Source organism: Bos grunniens, chromosome 9, assembly GCF_055505025.1.
Source record: "Bos grunniens cultivar Pamir isolate PY7600 chromosome 9, Bosgru_T2T1.0, whole genome shotgun sequence".
Taxonomy (NCBI): domain Eukaryota; kingdom Metazoa; phylum Chordata; class Mammalia; order Artiodactyla; family Bovidae; genus Bos; species Bos grunniens.
This window is the reverse complement of record NC_141173.1, coordinates 19,651,391-19,671,119: the sequence shown is the minus strand read 5'-3', so window position 1 is coordinate 19,671,119 and position 19,729 is coordinate 19,651,391. Positions and strand designations below refer to the sequence as shown.

The window sequence follows — 19,729 nt, the reverse complement described above, 5'->3', positions numbered from 1 at the left end:
TTGGTTAACATCCATCACCTCTCCTAAGTACACATTTTTTCTTATAATGAGAACTTTTAAGATCAACTATCTTTATAACAGTTTTCAAGAATACAATACAGTATTGTTAGTCACCATGTTGTAGATTACATCCCTAGAACTTATTTATATAACTGAAACATTATACCTTGTAACCACCTTCACGCGTCTTCCCAACTCCAGCCTCATGCTTCTGGCAGTCACCTATTTGTTCTCTGTGTCGATTAGGTTGATACAAAAGTAATTGCAGTTTTATATCATGAATTTTAAATCATTATATCTAAGCTCAAAAATATCTTTATTAATCAAAATAGGAACCATTACAACCAACACAGTTTTGCCAACAAGAAATAGCATAAAATCCTGTAGCATAAAAATCCGTTTTTTGGGAATCAGTGAAATCTTGGAAAGCATTTTCTGCCTCCTGCTGGGTGTGGAAGTGTTTTCCCCGCAAAAAGTTGTTGAAATGCTTGAAGAAGTGGTAACTGGTTGGCAAGAGGTCAGGTAAAAATGGTGGATGAGGCAAAACTTCGTAGTCTAATTCGTTCAACTTTAAAAAATATATATATATTTATTTTTAATTGATCAATGATTGCTTTACAATATTGGCTTTATTTCTGCCATACATCAACATGAATAGCCGTGTGTGTGTTACTCGCTCAGTCGTGTCCCACTCTTTGTGACCCTGTGGACTGTAGCCGGCCAGGCTCCTCTGTCTGTGGAATTCTCCAGGCAAGAACCCTGGGGTAGGTTGCCATTCCCTTCTGCAGAGGATCTTCCCGACCCCGGGACTGAACCTGGTCTTCCATATTGCAGGCGGCTTTTTCACCATCTGAGCCACCAGGCAAGTGACATAGGTGTACATGTGTCCCCACCCCCTTGGACCTCCCTCCCACCTCCCACCCTTTCCCACCCCTCTAGGTTGTTACAGAGACCCAGTTTCAGTTCCCTCAGTCATGCAACAAATGTCCACTGGCTATCCATTTTACATATGGTAGTGAATATGCTTCCATGCTACTGTCTTCGTTCAACTTTTGAAGAGTTGGTTGTGTGACATGTGGTAGGGCACTGTCATGGAGAATTGGCCCTTTCTGTTGACCATAGCAGCTGTATGTGGTGCAATTTTCGGTGCATCACATTGATTTGTTGAGCATACTTTTCAGAGGTAATGGCTTCACCAGGATTCAGAAAGCAGTTGTGGATCAGACAGGCAGCAGACCACCAAACAGTGACCGTGACCTTTTTGGGGGGCAAGTTTGGCTTTGGGAAGTGCTTTGGAGCTTCTTCTTGGTCCAACCACTGAGCTGGTTGTCGTCGGTTATCGTATAAAATCCACTTTTCGTTGCTCATCACAGTCCAATCAAGAAATTGTTCATTATTGTTGCTAGAATAAGAGAAGATGACACTTCAAAACGATGATTTTTTTTTTATTTGCAGTTGCTCAGGGGGCACCCACTTACCAAGCTTTTTCACCTTTCCAATATGCTTCAAATGCTGAGTGACCATAGAATGGTTGATGTTGAGTTCCTCAGCAACTTCCCACGTAGTTGTAAGAAGACCAGCTTTGAAGATTGCTCTTAATTTGCCGTTGTCAACTTCCAGTGGCAGGTCACTAACACACCTCACCTTCAAGGCTCTCCTCTCCTTTGCAAAACCTCTTGAACCACCACTGCACTGTACATTCAGTAGCAGTCCTAGGCCAAATGCATTGTCAGTGTTGCGTGTTGTCTCTGCTGCTTTACGACCCATTTTTAGCTCAAGTAAAAAAATCGCTCAAATTTGCTTTTTGTCTGCCATCATTTTCATAGTCTAAAATAAATATTAATGTAAAATAAGCAGCAAGTAATAAGTCATTAGCAAAAAACATGAAGTGATAAATGTGTATTACAATGATGTATAACATTTACTGAGAACATACTCCAATATCAAATGACAAATTTCAACAATGCAAAAACCACAATTACATTTACACTAACATGAGTTTTTTTTAGATTCCACATATAAGTGAGATCATACAATATTCATCTTTGTCTATCTAACTTATTTCACTTAGCATAATACTGTCTAGATCCATCAATGTTGAAAATTACATGATTTCCCTCTTTTATGACTGTATAATATTCCATTATATATATATATCACATTTTATTTATCCATTTATCCATAGATGAACACTTATTTTGTTTCTGTATCTTGGCTATTGTAAATAATACTGCAACGAACTTGCAAATGCAGATATTTTTTCAAGATAGTGATTTCTTTTCCTTCAGATGTACAGCTAGAAGTGGAATTGCTGATCACGTGGTGGTTCTGTTTTTAAGTTTAGGGGGAAAATTCATGCCGTTTTCTACAGTTGCTATTCCAATTTCCCTTTTCATGAACAGTGCACAGTGCTACCTTTCCTCCACATCCTCGCCAGATAAAGGTCTTTATTTTTTTGATAAAGCCTTTCTAACAGGTGTGAGATGCTGTCTCATTGTGGTTTTGATTTGCATTTCCCCGAAGATTATTGCTTTCCCCTTTTCACATACCTATTGGTCATTTTGTATGTCTTCTTTGGGAAAATGTCTATTCAGTTTTTCTGCCCAGCAAATATTAAAAATATTTTGTAACCATTTGTAATGACCACATATGAGTCTATCATCCAGAACTGCCATAACTGACATGGACATTTCTCATTCCTCTATTGTTGGATATTTAGATTGTTTTAAATTTGTATTATAAAGAACAATATTCCAATGCATATTTTTATGTATAGTTCTTTGGTCATATTTAATATTATTTCCTATGAAAGAGTTTAGACATGGCACCACTGAGTTAAAGATTATGAATATTAAGACTTTTGACACATCTTTTCTCATTTCTAAAAAATTATAACTTAAAAAATATTTTTTCTCTTCTATAATTTCATCATTTTTATTGAAGTATAGTTGAATAACAATGTTGTAAATTAAAAAATAATGAAATAACATTTGAGATACATTATATCTATCTTCTGAAAATTTACATTACATATCATGTTTTAAAATGGTATGAAATATATCACATATGTGGCTTAAAATATACTAATACATGAATTACATTTTTTATAATGTTGAGGTCTTTTTAAGTTTATTTTTAATTGGAGGATAATTGCTTTACAATATTGTGTTAGTATCTACCATACACCAACATGAATCAGCCATAGGTATACACATGTGTCCCCTGTCTCTTGAACCTCCTTCCCACCTCTCCCCACATCCCACCCCTCTAGGCTGTCACAGAGCACTGAATTTGAGCTCATTTCATCTGATGATGGACAGCTAGGGTACTTCCATGCCCTAACTATTATAAACAGTGTTATAATGAACATAGGGATTCATGTGTCTTTTTCAATTTTGGTTTCCTCAGGGTATATGCCCGGTAATGGGATTGTTGGATCATATAGTAGTTTTATTCCTAGTTTTTCAAGGAATCTCCACACAGTTCCATAGTGACTATATCAATTTACACTCCCACCAACCGTGCAAGGGTTCCCTTTTCTCCACATCCTCTCCAGCCCTTATTGTTTGTAGAATTTTTGATGATGGCCACTCTGAACAATGTGAGATGATATTTCATTGTATTTTAAATGTATATTTCTCTAAGAATGGGCAATGTTGCGCATCTTTTCATGTGTTTATTAGCCATTCATATGCCTTCTTTGGAGAAATGTCTGTTTAGGTCTTCTGCCCACTTTTTGGTTGGGTTATTTTTCTGATATTGAGCTGCATGAGCTGCTTGTATATTTTAGCAATTAATCTTTTGTCAGTTGTTTTATTTGCTATTATTTTCTCCCACTCTGAGGGCTGTCTTTTTACCTTATTTATAGGTTTCTTGTCTGTGCAGAAGTTTTTAAGTTTATTTAGGTCTCATTAGCTTAGTTTTGTTTTTATTTCCATTATTCCATCAGGAGATGGGTCCAAGAGGCTCTTGCTGTGATTTATGTCAAGGAGTGTGCTGCCTATGTTTTCCTCTAGGAGCTTTATAGTTTCCTGCATTGCATTTAAGTCTTTAATCCATTTTGAGTTTATTTTTGTGCATGGTATTAGAAGGTGTTCCAATTTCATTCCTTCACATGTAGCTGTCCAGTTTTCTTAGGACCACTTATTGAAGAGGCGGTCTTTTCTCCATTGTAAATTCTTCCCTCCTTTGTCAAAGATAAGGTGCGCATAAGAGCATGGGTTTATCTCTGGGCTTTATATCTTGTTCTGTTGCTCTATATTCCTGTTTTTGTGCCACTACCATACTGTCTTGATGACTTGTAGCTTTGTAGTACAGTCTGAAGTCAGGTTAATTCCTCCAGCTCCATTTTTCTTTCTCAAGATTGCTTTGGCTGTTCAGGGTCTTTTGAATTTCTATGCAAATTGTGAAATGTTTTGCTCTAGTGCTGTGAAAAATACCATTGGTAGTTTGATGGGGATTGCATTGAACCGGTAGATTGCTTTGGGTAGTATAGTCATTTTCACAATATTGATTCTTTCCATCCAAGAACATGGTATATCTCTCCATCTGTTTGTGTGGCCTTTGACTTCTTTTATCAGTGTCTTATAGTTTTCTGCATACAGGTCTTTTGCCTCTTTAGGTAGGTTTATATCTAGGTATTTTATTCTTTTTGTTGCAATGGTGAATGAGACTTAATTTTTAATCACCTTAATTTTTATTTCTGATTTTTCATTGTTACTGCATAGGAATGCAAGTGATTTCTGCATATTATTTTTATATCCTATGACTTTACTATATTCATAGATTCAGTTCAGTTCTTTCACTCACTGTGTATAATATCATGTCATTTGCAAACAGTGAGAGTTTTACTTCTTTTCCAATCTGGATTCCCTTTATTCCTTTTCTTCTCTGATTGTTGTGGCTAGGACTTCCAAAACTATGTTGAATAATAGTGCTGAGAGTGGGCACTCTTGTCTTATTCCTGATCTTAGATGAAATGCTTTCAGTTTTTCATCCCTGAGAATGTTTGCTATGGGTTTGTTATATAAGTCCTTTATTATGTTGAGGTATGATCCTTCCTCAGGATTGATTGAGATTATCATATGGCTTTTATCTTTCAGTTTGTTAGTATGGTGTATCACACTGATTGATTTATGTATATTGAAGAATCCTTGTATCCTTGTTTCCCTGAGATAAAGCCCACTTAATCACAATGTGTGATGTTTTTAATGTGTTGTTGGATTCTGTTTTCTAGAATTTTGTTGAGTATTTTTGCATCTATGTTCATCAGTGATGTTGGTCTATAATTTTCTCTCTCTCTCTCTTTTTTTTTTTTTTGCAGCATCTTTGTCTGGTTTTGGTATCAGGGTGATAGTGCCCTCATAGAATGTGTTCTTAAGTCTTCCTTCCTCTGCAATTTTATGAAAGAGTTTTCGAGCAGTATAGGTGTTAGCTCTTCTCTAAACTTTTGGTAAAATTCACCTGTGGAGCCATCTAGCCCTGGGCTTTTGTTTGTTTAATGTTGAGCTCTTTTGTTGACTTTTACATTCCTTTCCAAATCCAGCCCGTCCTTGTTGGGGTACCAGACAGCCAGTACTGCAAGTTGGGTTCCAAGGGGTCAGATAGGGGTGGAGTAGCTTCAACGGCACCCAACTCCAGTACTCTTGCCTGGAAGATCCCATGGACCGAGGAGCCTGGTAGGCTCCAGTCCATGGGGTCACTAAGAGTCGGGCACGACTGAGCAACTTCACTTTCACTTTTCACTTTCGTGCATTGGAGAAAGAAATGGCAACCCACTCCAGTATTCTTGCCTGGAGAATCCCAGGGACAGAGGAGCCTAGTGGGCTGCTGTCTATGGGGTCGCACAGAGTTTGACATGACTGAAGTGACTTAGCAGCAGCAGCAGCAGCAGCTTCCTCTACTTGTACCAGGTAGGAAGCAACCATGGAGTTGGTTTTAAACAAAGGTCTAGGGGGCAAAGGCAAGGCAAGGCAGAGAGTGATTTTTCTGAGGAAATGTAGAACTAGCCTGAAAGGCCTGAGGTAATTTGGATTTAAAATGCATAGCTGTGGCTTCAATAAGGCTGGTATAGCAGCTGGGGGGCGATTGGAGAGAGGGGATATTTGGGGTTGTCCCAATGATTGGGAGCGTAGTGCTGGCATTTAGCGGGTAAGGGCAGGAAAGACTAGAGGTATCACATGGCTTGAGACTCTTCTCTCAAAGTAATTTTTCAGACCCTAATGTCAGTAACTCTCCCAGTGACACACACTGGGCTAGTTTTGTGTTGATATATCTAAACTCCAAGGGCCACTCTGTATTCTGTTCCTTTTGCCATTAAGGATCATAAAATCATAAAGTAGCTCTTTACTGTACAGTGGAAATGAACACATTGTAAATCAATTATATTCCAATAGATTTTTTAAAATGTACATTTCAATGATGATGGGTTGAGAATAAAAGGAGAAAATTTATATTTATTAAAAACCTATTATGTACTGCATAATTTTATTAGTTTCCTATGGTTGCTGTGACAGACTACCCTAAATTAGGTGGCTTAGAATAACAGACCTCTCTCACAGTTATGGAGGTCAGACCTCTGAAATCAGGGTGCCAGCTTTTGGAGGAGCTGTATTCCTGCCACAAGCTCTAGGGGAGGATGCGGCCCCTGCTCTTCCAGCGTCTGGCAGCTGCCAGCTTCCCTTGACTTGGGCTCCTTTCCTCCAGTCTCTGACCCCAGTGGCTTCCTCCTCTTCTCTCATCTCACTCTTTTATAAGGACACTCGTCATTGGATTTTGGATCCACCTGTCCAAGCCAGAATGACCTTCTAATCTCAAAGTCCTTAGCTAAATGTCAAAGGCCCTTTTCTCAAACATTTACAGACTTTGAGGATTAGAATGTGGCCATCTATGGGGCTTCCCAGGTGGCTCAGTGGTTAAGAATCCACTTGTTAATGCAGGAGACACAGGAGCCATGGGTTCGGTCCCTGGGTTAGGAAGATCCCCTGGAGGAAGAAATGGCCACCCACTCCAGTATTCTTGCCTGGAAAATTCCATGGGCAGAAGAGCCTGGCAGGCTGCAGGTCAAGGAGTTGCAGAGTCAGACATGACTGCGCGCCTGAGCATGTGTGCAGGCACACACACGTGGATATCTTTGTGGAGTGGTGAGGCATCTTTCAGCCACTACACTTTATTCCAGAATTGCGTTAAATTTTCCAGCAGTCTTGTGATGGGGGGACATCATTAGCTCTTGCTGATAAATGAATAAGATGAAATTAAGAAAGAATAAATACTTGGCGTAGGTGTCCTGGTGCCTTCCAGAGCCGAGATTCACCCTGAAGCTCCTGCCACCTGGATGCATTGTTGATAGGCTCCGCCTGGTGCCTGGTCAGTTACAGGGCGCTGTCCTTACTAATGCAAAGGTAGCAGCCGTGTTCACAGGTGACCCTGTACACTCCACTGATCTTGCCCTAAAAGAAGTAAAAGTTCTCCACTAAAAGAGCATTCCACTTAATATAAGAATAAAACACAGTCGAGCAATTAAATGTATTCTAGAACAATTCCAAATAGGTATCCGACTAACCTAAATTTAGACATTCATGCCATGTTCCAAAAGTGCCTTTTTCCATTTTCTTATCCCCTGAAAAGAAAAAGACACATTTCTTCAGCCCAGTTTAATTTATCCTTTCAACATTTGTTGAGTACCTACTATAATTTATGGTCTAACCTCCCATGAAATCCTTCTTCCCCTATTATGGACATTTTAATTTTAGTGTAAGAATACATTTGAACTCACATGAAAAAAGGTATAAAGATATTCTGGCAGTTTCTACATCCTGAATTATTTTTTAATCTACTTTATGGAGTATTAACTTTTTGTTTTACTCTTTTCCTTTGCTTAAATTTAGGATGTTTTAAATAGCGTTAAGATTTTACATAACTGCAACTGGTTAGTTCTAAAAATTGTTTTTCTTTAAATAAAGCTTATTTTTACAATTTAGATTTAGGAGAGGTTTGTAACGGGTTCAGGGTTCACATTCAAATCAGGTCCATCAAAGCAATTATAAAATAAAGAGAATATCATGATGTTTTCAAAGATAGCTTGTCCTTCTATCAAGGATGAGTTTTTCGACAGATATACATTCCAATGCCTCAGGATTGAAACATCTTACGTATTCAAAAAATTGTAATTTAGAACCATAGCACCTTTTAGGGAAGGGATAGATTTCTTGAAAGGCTTGTGTGTTTAAGGAAATAACATATTTAATGAACGCACACACACAAATAACATCTGTTATCACTGATTAGGGAAATTTAGTGGAACTGCAAAAATTGAAATGACATTAATTTGTCCACACTGGAGAGGATCTGCAGAAGAGACCCATGTTTAGATGCTTTAAAATGTAAATAGTGCCCATCAGGGAGCATAGCCTTACTTCACATAATGGGTTTTCAGATAAACAAGTAGGGGGAGTTTGCACTAATTCTATAGGGGCATAATTAAAAATAATTAGAAAACAAACCCTACGTATTTTATAAAATGACTTCAAGAAAAGAGATTTTGCATTTTCAGAGTGTGGTAAGCATGTAGCACAGGCTTGGGGTCTGAGGTCCCCAGTGACACAAGCTTCCTTCCTTGTGCAAACCTGCCAATACACTTTTCAAAAAAGAAAAGAAGAAAACATTTACAAAGGATAGTCTCCAGGGGTGAGAAGGTATGCCTTTAATGATTCAGACCTTGGCAACCATCAATAAGTATGCTAGTGAAAGGCAACAAAGAGTATAATACATATATTGCAAATCCAGGAGAATACTACTGTAGATAGACAGATGGATGGACAGATAGATAACTCGTGGTGAAATGAAAAAGTAGGCAGAATGACCACTGCTCTAGGTTTTGCTATAACGACAAATAATAGCCAAATCTCAGTGCAACTGCAACTATTCATTTCTTGTTCACATTACATGAGGGCTGTAGGTCCACTGGACTTGTGCTGAATTTGGCTGCACCCTATGTGTCTTATTCTGGGACCTAAGTAGAAAGAGCAGCTGCTATCTGGGGCTTGCAGTACTCATAGTGGAAGGCAGAAGTTGAGAGGTAGAGCCGAACCACACTAGAGCGTCATAATTTTCTGCTAAAACATAGTGCGTTTCTCCTTTGCTCATCTTCTGTTGGCCAAAGCAAGTCCGAAGTGCAAGACTTTGCAAACTTTGAGAAAGTTTGTTGCATTACAAGGAAGTGTGGCTAAAGTGGAAAGGAATGAAAAGTTGTGAACAAATAAATATTTATCACACCTAACATGTAGAAAACAGCACAATAATATGACCAATACATTTATTTTAAAGAAAACATTATGATTATTAAACACTTAGGGAATTCCAACAGAAAACTCCAGTCAGTGGTGGACTCAAGTTTTATGGGGCTTAAATACATGCAATTTTTGTGATCCTCTTTAGAAAATGTGATCAAATACTCCTATTTCAAAACTAGAGACCCTGAAGTTTAATTATCTTCATGATAAATTCAATTTTGCCTTCAGAATATATGTTAGAAAAACTCTGATTCTATTCATCAGTAAAATTGTAGCAAAATATATATTGCTGTTGTTCAATTGCTCATTCATGTCTGACATTTTGCGACCCCATGGACTGCAGCCCCACAGGTTTCCCTGTCCTTCACTGTCTCCTGGGATGTACTAAAACTTGCATCATCCACTTTAAAACTTTTATTGGCACCAATTCTTTAAAGATAAAATACTCTAGTTTTTAATAGGCAAATGGTCATTTATTAATTTAGATTTAATATAATAAAATAATCTCTGTCTTCCTGAGGCCATAGAGGTCACAGACTTAAGGGAAGAATTCCCTAGAGGACTGCATCTGAAGAAAACCATTTTTGTTCATTCAAGGAATCCAATTGGTTGTCATTGTTAAATATATTATGACCCATGATGACCCCGGAAGATAGCTAATGTGAAGACCCAAGATTTTTACTAAAATTAATTGGTCTTTTTTCAGCCTACACAAAAAGTAATTTATTTCTTATAAATTTTCTGCACTCCCCAATATTGTTGAGAATAATGAAGGAATGGTATGATTTTCAAGCCAGGTAAGTTAAAACTGAACAATAAGAAGAGAATAAGGTTGACACATATTGAAATGTATGGTGGTGATCCCAGATCCATCAGTAGGTTAAGACCTAAGGATAATGTGAAAGATGGAGGTTAGAAAGAACACCTCCCAAGTCTGCATCACTCTACTCTTCACTGGGGGTGGTAGGCAATGTCCCCCCTCAGTGTCCAAATCTTCAGAACCTGTGAATATGTTAGGGACCTTGCAAATATGGTTCGGATCCAGACAGTTGGATGGCATCACCAACTCGATGGACATGAGTTTGAGTAAGCTCTGAGAATTGGTGATGGACAGGGAAGCCTAGTGCGCTGCAGCCCATGAGGTTGCAAAAAGTCAAGACACGACTGAGCGACTGAACTGAACTGATCAAGATGACATGCTTAGTCACTCATTTGTGTCTGACTCTGTGATTCCATGGACTATAGAGTCTGCCAGGCTCCTCTGTCCATGAAATTCTCCAGGCAAGAATACTGGAGTGGGTAGCCATTCCCTTCTCCAGGGGATCTTCCTGACCCAGGGATCAAAACCAGGGCTCCTGCATTGCAGGGGGTCTCCTGCATTGCAGGTGGATTCTTTACCCACTAAGCCACCAGGGAAGCCCAGGGAATATCCAGATGGGCCTCATCTAATGACAGAACTCCTTCAAAGCAGAAACCCTTTTCCAGCTGTGCTAGGAGAAAGAGATGTGATGACCAGAGGGTCAGTAAGACTTGGGAGAGAGACTCAACCTGCAGCGCTGACCTCTAAAAGCAAACACAGCCTTGCTGACACGTTGATTTTAGTCCAGCGAGATTCTTACCAGACTTCTGACCTACAGAAGGTCAAAAGTCCCATAAATGTACAGTAAGTGTGTTTCTTTAAGCCACAGATTTTGTTGCAATTTGTTACTGTAGCCGTAAAACACAAAAACACTTGGTGAAGCAGGGAAGTGACACACGCAGATGGTGCCCTCCATTTCCTGGTGTGAATGCTCCAGAGAGCTCAAATCCCCCAAATCTTAGCTCCCAGGTTTCTGGGTTCTCCCAAGTACATACGCCACCACTCTGCTATGGACCACCACTCAGGCGTGTTTTCCAAGCCAGAAATCTCTTCTAGTTTATCTCCTCCAGTTTCCTCAGTTTGTGTTTGGGAAGTGACATTTCAGATCCTCTTAGTCTGATTATTCTGTGTGAGACAAAGTGGGAAAATACACTTTGGCAACCCCGTGGGTCACATTCTTCAGTGTGATCAAGCTGTTTGTAGTGGATCAGGGCAATGTTTGGGAAGGACATTCATTTTCCATTGGTACAGTGTTTGACAATTTGGATTGTTCATGCTGCTGAAACAGAGAGCAGAGAACGTTAAGTGCTTCTGTGGTCCAGGAAATACTTGAACTGTTTGATGGCATTCTGATTAAATCCACTGAAACTTTGAGGCAACGCATGTCTGTATTCTTTTTGTTTGCTTTCTGCTGGACATACTTCTGTGCAAAGCAAGTTATCTGTCTCACTCCAAAGGGGATACACAGGAAAAAACCTTAGCGGAAACTTTAATTAAAAACAAAGGCCAGAGTGAGTCATTTGGGAGAATTAGGAAAAAATATAGAATAGATGCAAAGGTAAAGAATGGGCTGATTCTGAAGCATTGTTTAAAATAGTTTGAATGAAAATGGTCATTGACTGGAGGTAAAAAAAACAGTCACACATAAGCTATAATGAATGGTTTACTTTGCACACAAAATAGGCTGAAAAAAGGATTCAAGCAGCAGTGAAGGTGTGTTAAATAAATGGGCTAACTCTATTGAGAAACAAGTGAATTCCTCCTGGAGAAAGACACTGAAATAATAAAGCCATTTGCCAAATAATGAACCAGAATGATGAGCTTTGTAGTCATTGGCATTATACAGTTGCTATATAATATTTTAATATACCTTAATACATACTCGTTTTCAACATCAAAGGATTTAATAATGCTGAAAGAAGTGTTTAGCATCCTCACAGAGCTTAATTTCTGGATTTCAGCTGTGCATCACTGAACAAACAGAATGTAATATTAATGGAGCTCTGCTTTGCCCAGGATATTGACTATTTATAATATTACATTCATTAAAAAGAAGCACCAGTTTACTGATACAATTTAAATACTAGTGGTTGGAAAAAGAGAAGGTTATTTGTGTTCCTAAATGAGAGACATTTATTCACGCCAACTTTCTTTCCACTATAATGGAAGTGGGAGCGACAAGAATATGTTGTGTATTTCCCCTGGAGAAACACTAAGTGTAACACAGAGCTCTGGACTTGGTACCGGGACACCTGGGTTTCAGTCCCTGTTGCTCTGGTTCTGGCACTGACAACACTTGGATGCCTCCTAGAGCAGGCTCTGTACCTGAAAAACAGAGATAATGTTACCTGTTTTTGTCTGATTCACAAAATGAGGTAACATGGTATACTGCAAGGTAAAAGTGCTTTGCAAATTTTAAAGGGTCCTATCCATTAGGGTCCTTACATTAGGCTAAAAAATATATAAAAAATAGTATTTAAATCATTGAAATACCAATTCAGAATAAATATAAATTGTTATAACACTTGGTAGAGTTTTTTAAATATTTAATTTTATGATAGTTTCATGATTCTGGCCTTACCATCAACTTAGGCTGTGTTCATTTGTAGTGATGTTAACTATACAAGAATATCTGGAAAATAAATATTGTCTTCTCCGTAGTTTTGCCTAGAGTTAGGCTTTTCCCTTTGTTTTGAGTTCTCTTATATTGGTTGTTGACAGTCAAATCGTATATCCATAAAGGTGTAAGAATAAATGCTAAATTCATTGATTTACTGACCCAGGAAAATTGATCATATATTATGTGCCTAGCACTGTACAAGGTACTATTTAGTAAACTCGCAAAATGAGCAGTTTTATTTTTTTCCTCTTCTAAATTGACTCACTCTTTGTCTGAATTAATCAAATCAACCAGTAGGTTTTGGGTTTCCTGTAGACACAGCTTAAATGTCACTTTCTTTCTTCAAACTGCTATTTTGAGAACTGGTGATGTGTAGGTGGAAAACACTTTACTATTTAGAAATAGAGTACTATACAGTAAGTCTTATTAGACTGTATAGACTTACAAACAAGTTTTTTTCACTTTGTAGGTTTCATTTAACTTTTTATTATGGAACATTTTAAATGTGCATAAGCATATGATGCAAGAAATCCTCATATACCTAACCAAGGTTCAACAATTAATGATTCATGGTCAATCTTGGTTCACTTCTACCCTCATTCAACCCTTCCCTACCCCATATTATTCTGGATCAAACATCAGTGATCATGTAATTTAATCCTTATATTTTTCAGTATATATTTCTAAAAGATAAGGATTCACACCCCCTACCCCAAAATAACCACTATAGCATTAGTAGTAGTGTTGCTCATTTGTGTCTGACTCTTTGCAACCCCACAGATTGCACCTTGCCAGGCTCCTCTGTCCATGGGATTCTCCAGGCAAGAATGCTGGAGTAGGTAGCCATTCCCTTCTCTAGAGGATCTTCCCCGACCCAGGAATCAAATCTGGGTCTCCTGTATTGCAAGCAGGTTCTTTTACCATATTAGCTACAGGGAAGTCCCTGCTGCTGCTGCTGCTAAGTCGCTTCAGTCGTGTCCGACTCTGTGCGACCCCATAGACTGCAGCCCACCAGGCTCCCCGGTCCCTGGGATTCTCCAGGCAAGAACACTGGAGTGGGTTGCCATTTCCTTCTCCAATGCATGAAAGTGAAAAGTGAAAGTGAAGTCGCTCAGTCATGTCCGACTCCCAGCGACCCCATGGACTGCAGCCTACCAGGCTCCTCTGTCTGTGGGATTTTCCAGGCAAGAGTACTGGAGTGGGGTGCCATTGCCTTCTCCAAGGGAAGTCCCTACTAGTGCATTATTACAGCCAAAATAAAATGAACAAAACTCCTTAATAGTATCAAACATTCAGTGTGTATTCCAATTTCAACTATTTTTTAATATTATGATTTTTGCAGTTTGTTTCATTTAGTATTCAAATAAGGGCCACACATTGCAATTTGTCGAAATGCCTCTTAATTCTATTTTAATCTTCAACTCTCTCTTTTTTCTACCCCTTGCAAATTATTTGTTTGCAAGAAATAATTTGAATAACTGGGTCATTTGTCCCATGGTCTTTCCTACAGCCTAGATATTACTGAGTGCAATCTGTTGTATAGTTTAATTTGTTTTTCAGTCTTATGTGTTTCCTGAATATTAGTAGTTAAAAATATATCTGCATGTAACATCTTTTTTTTAAATAAACTTTTTATTTTAGAATAGTTTGGTATACAGAAAAATGTGAAGACAGTACAAAAAGTTCACACCCAGTTTCCCCTATGATTAACATCTGAAATTAGCATGATACATTTGTTGTAATTAATAAACAAATATTGATACACTATGATTATCTAAAATCCATGCTTTATTCAGATGCTCTTAGTGCTTGTCTAATGTCCTTTCTCTGTTCCAGGACCCCATTTAGGAAACCGTGTTGCATTGAGCTGTCGTATCTCCTTGGCCGCCTCTTGACTATGACAGTTTATCAGACCTTCCTTGTTTTTGATGACCTTAACAGTGTTGAGGAGTACCAGGGAGGCGTTCTGTAAAATGTCCCCTAATTGGGATGTCTCATTAAACTGGGATTTAAGAGTTTTGGGGAGGAAGAGTACAGAAGTAAAGTGCCATTTTCATCAAAGGTGCATCCTATACACATGTTTTATCACTGTTGATAATAACCTTGGTCACCTGGCTGAGGCTGTGTTTTTCAGGCTTCTCCATTATAAACCTACTCTTGTTATCCCCTCTTTCCCTATAGTACCCTTGCGAAGGAACGCTGTTTCTGAAGCCCCTATTCACAGTGGAGATTTAGTCTGCATCTTTTTTAGGTGGAGTAACTACATATATTATTTAAAATCCTTCTTAATTTTTCTATTTATTGAATATATAATCATTTAATCATGTGTTTATATCAGTATGGACTCATGGTTATTTATTTTATACTTTTGGTTATAATCCAAAACTATGTTGTTTACTTTGTTGCTCAAAATATTCCAGCTTTGGTCTTCAGGTGGTTTATTTGTCAGACCCCCGCCATTGTGTGTTGGAGGGAGGAGGCAGGGTGTATGTTTTAAATACTTCCTTACTTTCTGGTACACAAGATACCCCAAGCTCATTAGGAATATTCCCTGCCTCCATCCTGCTGCTGCTGCTGCTGCTAAGTTGCTTCAGTTGTGTCTGACTCTGTGCGACCCCATAGACAGCAGCCCAATAGGCTCCCCCGTCCCTGGGATTCTCCAGGCAAGAACACTGGAGTGAGTTGCCATTTCCTTCTCCAATGCATGAAAGTGAAAAGTGAAAGTGAAGTCACTCAGTCTTGTCCGACCCTCAGCGACCCCATGGACTGCAGCCTAACCAGGCTCCTCCATCCATGGGATTTTCCAGGCAAGAGTACTGGAGTGGGGTGCCATTGCCTTCTCCTGCTTCCATCCTAGAATCAGTCATTTCTCCTGGTTTCTTCTATTGGAAAATTAAAGATCTGGGCACCAAGTTTAAAAAAATATTTTAAAACCATTCTTTTGCTTCCATTTAGTTGGTTTTGAAAACTTTGGATTATTTTTGTTACAGTTTTATTGTAAGTTTTTGATACTTTATAGTTCAATTTTGGAGAAGGCAATGGCACCCCACTCCAGTACTCTTGCCTAGAAAATCCCATGGACGGAGGGCCTGGTGGGCTGCAGTCCATGGGGTCTCGAAGAGTCGGACACAACTGAGTGACTTCACTTTCACTTTTCACTTTCATGCATTGGAGAAGGAAATGGCAACCCACTCCAGTGTTCTTGCCTGGAGAATCCCAGGGACGGGGGAGCCTTGTGGGCTGCCGTCTATGGGGTCGCACAGAGTCAGACATGACTGAAGCGACTTAGCAGCAGTTCCAATTTGCAAAAGTCATTTTTAGTCAAAAATTTCTGCCTATATTGAATATGGAGCCTTTTATTTTAAGCAAGTAATTTGCATGGTTTTGTTTCTATGTATGTGTTTATTAAACTCAGAGTCTGAAAACATTAATTTTTCTACATTGTGCCCATTCAATCAGTTTGAATGGCTATTTCGTTAAGTGATGCTAAGTGTATGGGACCTTTGACTGTTTTTAAAAAAATTTTTAGTGAATCAACTAAATATTTTGACATCTTATAATTACAAAGTATCTAAAGAAAGTAGATAAATAAGCAAATATCATAAGGAGTGATTATGTTTAGCTCTGTGAAAATCATCCAGTTAAAAATTCATGAATGTTTAACTTCTATGGTAGACTTTTCTGCATAACTAGGTAAATCAGTAGCAAAAATTTTCACTGTAAAATTTATGAAATGCTTCTTAAGAAAATAAACTGTGGACATTTTTGTACCTTATACCAGAAGAATAAAAGAAAACATTGTCAAGGAGTGTCATTTCTATACAAAATATACTAGCTACATTTTTTCATTTATTGGTTAGAGGTGTCTTTATATAATTTATTTTTTAAAGCTAGGCTTATAAAAGTTATCAGGATTCCAAAGGCAGGCTACCCTAGCAAAAAACTTACCAACTATCTACAGGAGGCAAGTCTTCTCTGTAAAATGAGTTGTAGAGATAAATTGGTTCATATAGATAAAGTGAAAGTGTTAGTAATTCAGTCGCGTCCAGCTCTTTGCAATCCCATGGACTATAGCCTGCCAGGCCCCAGAATTCTCCAGGCAAGAATACCAGAGTGGGTAGCCATTCCCTTCTCTAGAGGATCTTCCCAACCCAGGGATTGAACCCACTGTCTCCTGCATTGCAGGCAGATTCTTCACTGTCTGGGCCACCAGAGAAGCCTCATACATGGAAAGTACTTTACATATACATCTACAAGTATGTGTGATATATGGTATATCTACACAATAGGCATACATGTGTTTTAAATATTTACGTATGTGTGCTGTGCATGCTAAGTGCTTCAGTCATGTTCAACTCTCTGTGAAACTATGGACTGTAGCCCACAGGGCTCCTCTGTCCATGGGGTTTTCCAGGCAAGAATACTGGAGTGGGTTGTATGTCCTCCTCTAGGGGGTCTTCCCAATCCAGGTATCCAACCTGCACATCTTCTGTCTCCTGCATTGCCAGGTATGTTCTTTACCATACCTGGGCTCCACCCAGGAAGCCCCATACATATATGTGTGTGTGTGTGTGTATACACAATATGTAAATCCTAGCCCTGGTGGCTCAGAAGGCAAAGAATCCTCCTGTAATGCGGGAGACCTGGGTTTGATCCCTGGGTTGGGAAGATCCCCTGGAGTAGGGTATGGCAACCCACTGCAGTATTCTTGCCTGGAGAATCCCTGGACAGAGGAGCATGATGGGCTATAGTCCATGGGGTCACCAAGAGTTAGACATGACTGAGCAACAAAGCACAGCACAGCCCATCCAAATGTTCAATAACAGCAATCCTGTAGTTAATATGCTTTCTCTAAATCAATATTGTAAGGGTATTGTTGAGTTTTTCTCTTTTGCATTTCTTAGTGTGTGACCTTTGCTCATTCTGCCCAAGGCATTAGGGTTATGTTATATCTGGAATGCAAAAATAGAGGCTTTCAATTTACAGCTTTTCATATCCAAAGCAGGAATGCAAAGCAGGGGTTTTGAATCTGCAGGAAGAAAATAATCCTAAAATCCAGGTTTTGTCAAAAGACTCTGCAAGTTTCCAAATTGTTTTAGCTCCATGTTGACTTTGTCCATGGCAATTATCAAATGCCTGGGATAGACGGGATTCAGGACAAGACTTAAGGGAAGATCTCATAGTTTGCCAGCCACAGAGAATTTAGACTATCTCTTTTGTCCTGGGGAAGATTTGCAGCAAGAGGAGAGAGACAGAGATGACAAGACAGACCCACTCCCAACCATCGCTTTGCAGGCAGAAGCTGCTCCAGAAGGGAAGGTGCTTTAAAGATGCTAAAGACCCTTAGAAGCAGAAGGCCTTTGCTTTGCTCCCTCTGTGGGACTCTGGGAGGAGACATGGGATGACAGTGGCACCCACATCAGTGTCTGGTGTAAAGAAGTTATCTAGACCTTTTGGGTCTGGACTCACGGCTCCTCTGGCCTGCGTGTGGCCTGGGCTGTGTGTGGCGAGCAAGGGATCCAGGAGTGAGTGTGTGTCCTGGTGGGGAAAACAGAGACCCAGAAAGGCCCAGTGCACCAATAGGATTCATGGTGAGGCATAGAGGCAAATGGTCCACTGGTGTGTCCACACGGTGACTCACAGGGCAAATGTGACCATCAGCAACCCGCTGTCACACGTCCAGGGACCAGACCAGGCATTCAGCTGAAGAGAGCAGGGAGGGTCCATGGAGGTCACCATCTGAATCCTCACCACTGCTCCCCTCACCTCCACCCTCCTTCCATGACATCATGACTGTGTCTTGGAGCTAAGGAAGTAGAAGAGAAAGTTCTTAAATAATTAGCATTTTCCCCAAAGAAACTGAGTAAACCACCCAAATTCAGTTACAGTGAATCTGTAAATTACAAACCCACTCACTATCAGAACCAGACAAGCAGTAGGCACAGCACAGCCCTGGGCCAGGAGGCCAGCACATAGACAAGAGGCCAAGCCGCCAAGTAGAAGAAACCAGAAGATGAGACCAGCGGATTCAGCTCAGAAGTTGTGAAAGGGAAGCCAAGTGGTTGCAGAGGATCAGGTCTGAGCATGACCTCCCCTGAGGAAATAGGGACTACAGTCTCCAGGAATGACAACAGCCTAGGACTACCTGATGTTTTCCTTAATTGGGTGTATGACACAAAAGGTTGTATATCTAAAAGCAGTTTCACCTGGAAGTATACATTGAGTATGACTATTAGTAGTTTGGAGAGAGAGCCTTGAATTAAAATTAAGAAGCATATGTCAGAGTTGAGAAATACAGAAAGGATAAATCATAAACGTAAGTGAAATCAGGATCATTCATTCATGAGAAAACTTTTCTCAAAATTTCAAATTGAGGAAAGAGAGCCTTTGCAAGAATCTGGGGGAAAAAAATTGCTTCAGGAATTCTAAAAGGCCAGGTCGCCACAAATATAAATGGATTCATATTTATGGTACCTAGGAGATGCCATGTTCTTTGTCAGGTAATAAAGGAGCCCTTGCTAACTATCCATAGGAACGCAGACACATAGACGGACTTTTAAAACGAGCACACAACTGATAAACCTATTTGCAGGGCAGCAATGGAGGGGCAGATGTAGAGAACAGACTTATAGACATAGGTGGGGGGAGGAAGGAGAGACAGAGGAAAGGAGAGAGAAACTTGGAAGCATGTACACTACTATATGTAAAATAGATAACCAAGGGAAATTTGTTGTATAACTCAGGCAACTCAAACCTGGCTCTGTAGCAATCTAGGTGGGTGTGAAGGGGTGGGAGGTGGGAGGGAGGTATGAGATGGAGGGGACATACATACACCTATGACTGACTCATGTTGATGTATGGCAGAACCGAACACAATATTGTAAAGCAATTGTCTTTCAATTAAAAATAAATAAATTTATAGAAAACGCACAATAAAGGGGTGGTATGGGAGCATAAAGA

The 19,729-nt window shown here is 39.4% G+C and overlaps 1 long non-coding RNA gene and 1 pseudogene across 2 annotated transcripts in view; both read right to left on the bottom strand.

Moving 5' to 3' along the window:
- Positions 1-837: 837 nt before the first annotated feature.
- LOC147365648 (histone-lysine N-methyltransferase SETMAR pseudogene) lies at positions 838-1,960 on the bottom strand (annotated as a pseudogene).
- Positions 1,961-5,305: 3,345 nt separating this feature from the next.
- The window catches only part of LOC147365646 (uncharacterized), a 40,596-nt gene continuing 26,172 nt past the window's right edge, over positions 5,306-19,729 (bottom strand). The window contains exons 4-5 of one of the 2 annotated variants that reach the window (XR_015132621.1): positions 7,562-7,618; positions 5,306-7,448 (exon numbers count right to left, since the gene is read on the bottom strand). This is a non-coding gene — a long non-coding RNA (uncharacterized LOC147365646). Of the gene's footprint in view, positions 7,449-7,561; positions 7,619-11,799; positions 12,475-19,729 lie in introns of those variants that run through there. The other variant, XR_015132622.1, reaches the window with a different exon arrangement.